Raw genomic sequence first — 8,930 nt, forward strand, 5'->3', positions numbered from 1 at the left:
CCCAAACTTGGCCAGCACAGATGTTATTTTTATTCTTATTTATCTGTAGAGGTTGTTAAATTAAAAGACCAGGGAATGGGGTTTCAATGTTGGAGAAAGTCAGGGGCAGGGACCTGGGGTAGCTGGGAGTCAGCCACTAGGAATTCTGGCTGTTGGCAATTTCCCCTGGGCTCTCAGGAAATGTTGAGCAGACCTCAGAAAGGTCCTGCTTGCCTCATCTGGCTGGGCATTGCAACATCACCACGGTGTGAAGAATGGAGCTGTCCTGGGAGAGCCACCTGAGTCATGGGAACCAAGGAAACCTCTCCTGGGAGTGTCCTGCAGTTGGGCAGGGCCTGGCGAGGAAGACCTTGTTCTGCAAGTGGCCACCTGGCCTCCCTTGAGACATACCTGGAGATCTCCGTGTGCCCAGGAGAAGCTGAAGGGGCTGCCTGTGCCTCCCATGAGAAGAGAAGGCACACCTGGGACTTCTGTGGCCTCCTGAGCTCCCTGCGAGGCATGGACCTGGCTTTCTTCCTTGCTCTGCCATCAACTTCCTGGTGAACTTGGGCACATCTAGGTTTCAGGGCTCCCATCTATAAAAGGAAGTGACTGGTCTTGGTTGCTACCACCAAGTCGAGTTGCAATTTCTTAAGCTGGGTTCCCAGATCCTTATTCAGCCCAGATCCCAGTGCAGTGAACAAATGAGTGAATAAATGGCAGATCAAGACACATCTCCACCTTTTTCCAATCCACAGAATGTGTTGTTCTGGAATCAGCTCAGAGCAGAATCATCAGCAAATACAAGGTGGCTGCATACCCCCTGAGCAGAGGTTCTCCTAGAGAGAGGCTCCTGCAGGTGGGTTGGAAAAAATCAATTAAGGGTTTGTGTATTTAGCATTTTGCACTCAACATACTTGAGGGTGAAGGGTAATCCTTTGAAATCAGACACATCTTGTTGGTTAATGTTGCTGTAAGTTTTTTTTGAAGGTAGCGCCTGGACATGGCAGCCAGAGCTCATGTGAAAGGCAAATTACAAATACATGAGGTTATGCCTAATTACCTGAAATACCCTCCTCTGTTGAGTGAAAAACACAGTTTTCATCAGCCCTGGATTAATTATGGCTGCCGAGAGCTGTAATTGGCAAAAGCGTGTTTTTAGCTCATGACTCAAGGCTGACTCAACATTGGGGACCGTGCTTTCCATGGCCTCAAGCTGGGCTCCCTTTTTTCCTGGAAACGCCTAAGTGGTTTGCCAAGCCCTTTGACGGGGCCCATTGAGCTTCCTTGGGAAGTTCAGCAACAGGATTTGAGTCTGTAGTTCCTAAGATGGGGGTTGGGGGTGGGAGGCGACCCTGGTGGGCACTCCTGAGCTTGCCTCATGTCAAACTGACAACACCTTCTCGAAGGTGAGCAACCTGAGGCTTTAGCTTCTAAGCTGTGCAACTTGGAATTGAACTTTTTGTTGTAATTCTTTCCCATTGCCCTTTAGGGCCTCCCTCAGTCACCTGCAGGGCTCAGAGTGACTGTCCCAGCAGCTACCTGGTCTTGTGAAGGTGGATCTTGCTGTGTGTAAACTGTGGCCATGCTGCTCAGGACTGAACTTGTTTCTGGTTCCCTCTGGAAGGCTCTGAGGACAGGCCGAATTGCAAAATACGAAGATTTTCCAGGTGGGTAGAGAGGACTTGGCCATAAATCCTGGCCTCATTTCTGGATTGATTGATTAATCCTCTGTCTGCGTGTGTGAGACCATCTTCCCCTCTCATGTGTCTCCTCACAAGTGATGGGCTCTGTCCCTGAGTCATCTCCCAGGCCTGGCCTCAGGGTGGCCACTCTGAAGGTCAGTGGGGACCGTGAACTCGGTGCCTCCAGGTGGGACTTGAGATGTCTGCAAGGCTCCCAGAACCGCCCCTCAGAAAATGCCTATTTCCTTCCCGGCTGCTCTGATTCTCCGCAACTGACAGACTGAGCTCTTGTTTCCTGTCCTCTTCATCTCCGTGTCCCCAGAGGAAGGACTTGGTAGGCTCGTTTGGCAGATGGAGAAAACCAGGTTCAAGCCAGGGCGAGAGACCAGTTTTGGTTTCCTGGGTCCAGACCTGCATTGGTCTTTCTGCAAAGAAGGAGATGGGAGTCCTGGTGAAGTGGCTCCTCTTTTTCACTGGCCAACACGCTTCCACAGACCACAGAGGCATGTGGGGAGGCCCTCAGGGGGATGACTGTGGGTAAAGGGGCAAGCTCTACACTTACACTCGTGTCCACGAGCTCAATATTTCCCCCCTTAGGCCTCCCGAGGGGCAGAATTTTATTATTCCATCTTTTCTGATGGGTAAACCGAGGCACAGACAGAAGCTAGGCATCTTGTCCACAGCAACCCAGCCCGAATGTTCAAGATGTCCTTGGGCTTAAAGTGGCCCAGTGAGGATGGCACGGGTCTGCTGGGCCACAGGAGCAGACTCTTTCCTGCACCTCTGGGGCCAAGGTTCACCCCACAGGTGGGCAGGGGCCAGTCGGGGCACCAGTGACTGTGTGACAGTGCCTTTCAGTGTGTGCCTTGAAGGACATGTGTAGGGAAGTACTGCATTGGGCATTGCAGATGCCCCATCCTTTTGGAGATTTATGAGATGAGCTAGCATTTTAAAGGCATGGGGAAGGTCTGCAGGGTAACAGTGCATGGAGCTTTGTCTGACCCTCCAGTTCCCCAACTTGTCTGACCACACAAAGCTCTGACTTTCTTTGCTTTTCCCTCTCCTCCCCTCCCTTCCCCCTCCTTCCCCTCCAATCCTCCTCTCTTCCCTCCTCTCCCCACCATCCTCCCTTCCCTCTTCTCCCTACCTTTCCTCTCTCCTCTATTTCCTTTGATCTTTCCTTTCTCCATCTCTCCATCTCTCTGTCTCCCCTTCCCTCTTTCTCTTCCAAATCACCAGAGCGTGGACTCTGGGAAACAGAGCTCAAGACGCTGAGAAGGGAATATCAGCTGAACAGTACTTGTTTCGACTTCTGCCTTGGGCCTGGGGCTGGGGTAGCCTCTGTCCCTTGTGACCCCTCCACACAGGGGTACTCACTCACTGTCCTCATTTCTCCCAGGGAGCACCCAGAGGCCCGGCACCCCTGGGAAACAGTGGTGCACACATGCTTCTGACTGCTGCTGGTCTGTGTGTGTGCCTGGTGCTAGGTGCCCCCCTGCCTCCTCCATGGCACCAGGGACACTCCAGACATGTGAGCTTGGACATCGGGTTTGCTTGCATTGCTTTTTCTATTTCTGGCTGACCACCTGGGCAGCCCGGTTGGCCCTTGCCGGCTTGGCTCACGCAGATGTTGAGACCTGCCCTGTTGCGTGAGGACAAGGCGATAGGAGGAGGCGATTGTTCATCTCTATACAAATTAGCCGGCCAGTCGGCACTTGCGCTCACCTTTGCCACAGCAACAGGAAAGACGAGATCCATGCTAATTGCCTTCACTTCTCTTTCTCTGGTCAGAGCTGTTCCCGGCAGTTGGGGTGACATACAGCTCCCAACACAATGCCCATTGCAACACTTTCAAAACAATTTTTAAAGTTTTTGAATGTGGGGAGATTTTTGGCTCCCGTGAGATCCTTATGGCTGGCTCTGATGCTAGGGGACAAGAAATGGGGTTGCTCATCCTTTCCTCTGGCTGTAAGACCTGTTGTTTTATTTATTTATTTATTTTTAAATTTTTTATTTATTTATGATAGTCACAGAGAGAGAGAGAGAGAGAGAGAGAGGCAGAGACACAGGCAGAGGGAGAAGCAGGCTCCATATACTGGGAGCCCGATGTGGGATTCAATCCCGGGTCTCCAGGATCGCGCCCTGGGCCAAAGGCAGGCGCTAAACCACTGCGCCACCCAGGGATCCCAGACCTGTTGTTTTAACATAAAATTTCTTCTAGGATCTCAAAACATTTTTTAACCGGATAGCGATGATTCATTTCTGGACAGGGCAGCAGAACTAAAAGATTAAGATTTGCAGTTCCTCCTGGCCAGACTCCCCTTTTATCTACCCATCTCCTTCCCTTTCTTGCTTACCTACCCCGCCTACCTTCCTCTGGCCGCCTTTCCAAGCCCCAATTAGCAGATGGGAGGGGCTGCTTGGTCAAGGACGCTGTTGTGGGTGGTCCAGGTTGTTGAGAACTTGCTCTCTCTGCATCTCCAGCTCTGGGGAGATGGGCTGCTGACATACATGGGAAAATCTTCTTAGGAGATTTCAAAGCATTGGAGACTCAACTGTTGATGGGAACTAAAAAGAAAAAAAGAGGTGAAATATCCCAAAGGCAGCATTTGGACAGGATCATCCGACCTCACCCGCTCTTAGCATTCAGATTCCATGATCTCAGGCTTCCTCGAACCATTGGAATTGCTGCTGATGGGGAGGAGGAACAACAGTGGGAAGGAGAAAATAATGTTGGTTGAGAGCTTCCTCTCTGTGATATGTGCTTGTCTTGTGCCCACAGATTTCATCACTCTGGCCGGATGATGATGACGATGATGATGATGGTGATGCTAGCAAACCTACCTGGGGGGGCTCTCCGTGCTATGTATGTACTAACTAATTTAATGTTTGTAGCAGTCATTCAGTAGGGACTCTTGGTGTCCAGTTTTACAGTAGAGGGTTTTGAAGCACGTAGACGTTCAGTCACCTAATCAAGCTCACACAGCTCAGAAGAAAGCCAGGAACCAAACCCAAAGAGTCAGACTCCAGGGTCTGTGCTACTATCCAGTTTTTTTCAGACTGTAAATTAATTACTTAATAGGCGCAGGCTCTCCCAGACTTTTGTAGCTGCTGGGGACAGGGAGATGTTGACTAGAGGGCACGTGAATGCAGCATCTAGACTTGTACTCTAACTGAACACAGCTCTCCCTAGCATGCACCCGTGGGCAAGATCATGAGCTGGGGTCCGTCTGTGTCAGGCTAGGGGTGGTAGGGGGTGCATATGTCATCGTGGCACATAAGCAGACCTCCGCCCTGGGGAAATGACAGGATGGGGCACGTGGGATGAGGTCAAGAAAAATAAGCCCAGAGTGGATGGGGACAGACCATTATCGGTGCTTGTTCCTGTTGTTACGACTTCGTGAGGTGCTCTCGTTGTAGATGCCAGCATCAGGGGTATGTAGTTATGTTCATTACACAATAAATTATTGTCCTTGTATCACAGGTGGCCTTTGGTCTTCATCAGTTTGCCCTGTGGTGGCCTGGCTGTGGAATCCCTGCTCATGTTGTCCAAGCCAGCGAGCCAGAGAGCAGATGGGTGGGTATGTGGAATAGGGGTGCCATGACTACTGGGGGCAGGATTCTGGTCCTGAGTGTGGGCAGAAATGAATGGAATTCTGTTTGGCCAGGTGCACTACTGGCCAGGTGTATTTCCTGATGTATGTTTACATGCATTTTGCTTTGTTTCATCTTATTTAATTTTATTTCCCTTTGTTTGAATAGTTCCTCCTTCCCATGGTCCTGTGGAGCAAATACTGATTTCCACTAGCCCAGGGATGAAGTAGAGCCCATCACAGACCACACATATGAAACCAGAATCCATCCTTCCTTCTTCCTTTCTTCTTCCTTCTTCTTCTTTCTTCTTCTTCTTCTTCTTCTTCTTCTTCTTCTTCTTCTTCTTCTTCTTCTTTCTTTCTTTCTTTCTTTCTTTCTCTCTCTCTTTTCTTTCTTTCTTTCTCTCTCTCTTTTCTTTCTTTCTTTCTTTCTTTCTTTCTTTCTTTCTTTCTTTCTTTCTCTTTCTTTCTTCTTTCTTCTTCCTTTTAAGATTTTATTTATTTATTCATGAGAGACACAGTGAGAGAGGCAGAGACACAGGCAAAAGGAGAAGCAGGCTCCCTGCAGGGAGCCCAATGTGGGACTTGATCCCAGGACCCCAGGATCATGCCCTGAGCCAAAGGCAGATGCTTAACCCACTAAGTCACCCAGGTGCTCCCAGAATCCACTTTTCCCTCTCCGTTTGCCAGTGGTTTCCCACTCCCTGGTCCTGTCTCCTCAAGCGAGTGGCTCCTCCTCTCACTTTTCCCCACCTTTCTCCTTTGAGCTTTCAGAGGAACTGGGTAGGAGTAGAGACAGGGCTCCTTGCACTGCAAATACCTTTTGCTCCACAATCACAACTGCACTTGTGCCAAGTTCTGAGTCTGCTTGGCTTTTGAGGGTACTGAGCTTGGAGCTGAAGTCGGCTGCCCCTTTGGAATCAGAATTTGGTTTCCTCTTGGAAAAAGTCTACTTCCTGATTGCTCAAGAAAGAGAAGAACATTTTTAAAAGGCTCTGCTGTTCCTGTTAGCCTCCATCGGCCTATAACATTTTCATGATTTAAGGGTCGATGGATTAAAAACATGTGGTCTGGGTTTCCCCTGAATGCAAGCACACATTGAACTTAAAGGAAAGGAAAGGAAAGGAAAGGAAAGAAAGAAAGAAAGAAAGAAAGAAAGAAAAGAAAAGAAAAGAAAAGAAAAGAAAGAGAAAGAGAAAGGGAGAAAGAAAGAAGGAAAGAAAGAAAGAAAAGAAAGAAAGAAGAAAAAGAGAAAAGGAAAAGAATCAGAGAAGCAGTCTGGGTTTTCCTCAAGGCCTTGACTTTGAAAAATAAGCCTAAGGTATTTTCAGGCCCAAATGGGGCCTCCCAGGCTCTCCAAAAATGTCTCCAGTTGGCCTGGAGGCAACAAGGAATTGGGTGGGTCCCAGCTTGCCCCAGGACTGGACCCAGCATGACTTTGTGCAGCTCAGCACACCAGGGAGGCCAAAGGTTTGAGGACAGAAATAACGCTTTGACTTCCTCTCTTCCAGAAACCTCCTTCCAGCCTAATTTGGCCCAAAGTCTATCACTATCTGCCAGTCAACGTCTACAGAGCATTTATGGTGTGCCAATGTTCCTCATGGATTCCATGACAAGATCCTGGCATTTGTTCATCGTATTCCCACCCTATCCGACTGAGCATCTCACTGTTTCAGCCTTTGCACCTGTGCACGCTCTGACTCCTCTACATGGTGTGCTCTTTCTCAGTCTCTAGCTGTCCACTCTTATCCATTCACACCCACAATGTTCACTCCAGGGCTTTGCCCAGGAACTGTGCTCCGCCAACACCTGGGAGTGATGCTGAAGAACTCACAGAGAGACTGGCCTCCTCCAAATCCAGGACTCTGATGAAATCCACAGTTGCCCCCCTTTGGACTCCACATGTGGAGCTGAGCAGAAGGATGTTGGCATTTGCTCTCCTACTGCTCGGCTCCACCCCTCATTTTGGGAGGGTTTTGCTCTGGCCCCCTCTCTCTAGTGCCTTGTTTACTGCAGGCAATGATTTTAGCTTAATGGAATAGGGAAGGAATTCCCCTTTCATGTGGTCGGGAAGCGGAGGCCCACACAGATATCCATGCAGTTTTATGGCCAAGCTGGGGAGTTGGTAAATTTGTTGAGGAGTGCCCTGATCCCAACAGCTCGCTGGGAACAAGGCCTATAAATAGCTCCTGCCAGTCAAAGCATAACGATTTCAATCTTCCTACTGTATAAATAAACAGTATTGTTCAGGAGTTCTTGGCTGCAGTTTCGGCCTGTACGTCTTGAAGGCTTGCAGATGATCCAGCTGGAATTTTCGGCGAAGGCAAAGGAACTGACATTTGAAGAGTGACTACCGTGTGCCTGGCCTCATGTGAGACATTTAAGTAGGGAATCCCATTCAGTCCTCATGTCAAACAAGAATCCACATCATCCCATTCAGCTTGCTAGGAGGTGGAAGCTCATGGACTGTTGGCAGGAGTGTGCCTGGGTCACAGGCCAGTGACAGGGAGATGAACTCATATCTGTCAGACTGCAGAACCCGGGCACCTTCACGTTCCCTCATTGTCTCAGTCATCCTACAACAACTCTACAAGATCAATATTTTTGTAAGACTTGTGTTTTCCTTGGTAATATAAATAACACATGTTCTTTTCTTTATAGGAAAGTTTGAAATGCAGAGAGAAAATTAAAATCACCTGTATCCTTACCACCCAGAAAAATACACATAAGTATGTTTTGTTTATGTTCTCCTGATGTTTAGACAGGTAAGTAGATAGATCTGAGAAGGAGAGATGACCTTATGCACATACTGATGGATACATACTTTTTTGAAACAAAATTGAAATAAGAGAGTAGATTCTATTTTATAAGATTGTTCCTGGGATCCCTGGGTGGCGCAGCGGTTTGGCGCCTGTCTTTGGCCCGGGGCGCGATCGTGGAGACCCGGGATCGAATCCCACATCGGGCTCCCGGTGTATGGAGCCTGCTTCTCCCTCTGCCTGTGTCTCTGCCTCTCTCTCTCTCTCTCTCTCTCTCTCTCTCTCTCCGTGACTATCATAAGTAAATTAAAAAAAAAAAAGATTGTTCCTGTAACATTTACAGCATAGTTACTATCCCCATTTTCCATGTGAGGCATCTGAGCTCAGAGAGGTGAAAGGACTCATCTGTGGTCACACCCATGGGCAGGACCCACCTCCCTCCCTGTCACCTCCTTTCTCCTCTCCCTGTCTGTCCCCAAAGTTCAGGTGCAGATCACATTCTGGGCAGACATCAAGGACTGCACTTGCATTTTTTCTGTGCTCTAGTCCTGACTCTGTGACTCGTCAACCCAGCTTTTGGTTTCTCTCATAAAAAAAAATGGGTACATTTTGATTCAAAGTTCTAGTGAATCTGAAAGTGTTGGGTGAAGGGTGCTCTCCAGGTCACCTTCACAACTTTGGGAATGTGGTAGAGCATGGTTGTGGGTTTTCAAACCTAGTTTGCCACTGATTTGCTGTGAAAGCTTGGGAAAGTCACTTAACCTGAATCTCAGTGTTCACATCTGCAACAGAAGGACAGTGATATCGACCTCGTGGACTTGTGAGGATAATAGTAATGACATTAGGAGATATTGTTGAGTACTTGCTGACTGTCATGGACTGTGCTGAGCTCTTTCCATGAGTTCATCTATTTC

At 48.6% G+C, this 8,930-nt stretch overlaps 1 long non-coding RNA gene across 1 annotated transcript; it reads left to right on the plus strand.

Annotated features, from left to right (window-relative positions):
• Nucleotides 1-740: 740 nt before the first annotated feature.
• Nucleotides 741-8,119, plus strand: LOC129496128 (uncharacterized). The gene is made up of 5 exons (XR_008661670.1): nt 741-838; nt 1,472-1,649; nt 4,447-4,530; nt 5,149-5,245; nt 6,769-8,119. It is a non-coding gene; the product is annotated as an uncharacterized LOC129496128 (long non-coding RNA).
• The last annotated feature ends 811 nt before the right edge of the window (nt 8,120-8,930 follow it).

The sequence above is a fragment of the Nyctereutes procyonoides genome, unplaced genomic scaffold (assembly GCF_905146905.1).
Source record: "Nyctereutes procyonoides isolate TBG_1078 unplaced genomic scaffold, NYPRO_anot_genome, whole genome shotgun sequence".
Taxonomy (NCBI): Eukaryota; Metazoa; Chordata; class Mammalia; order Carnivora; family Canidae; genus Nyctereutes; species Nyctereutes procyonoides.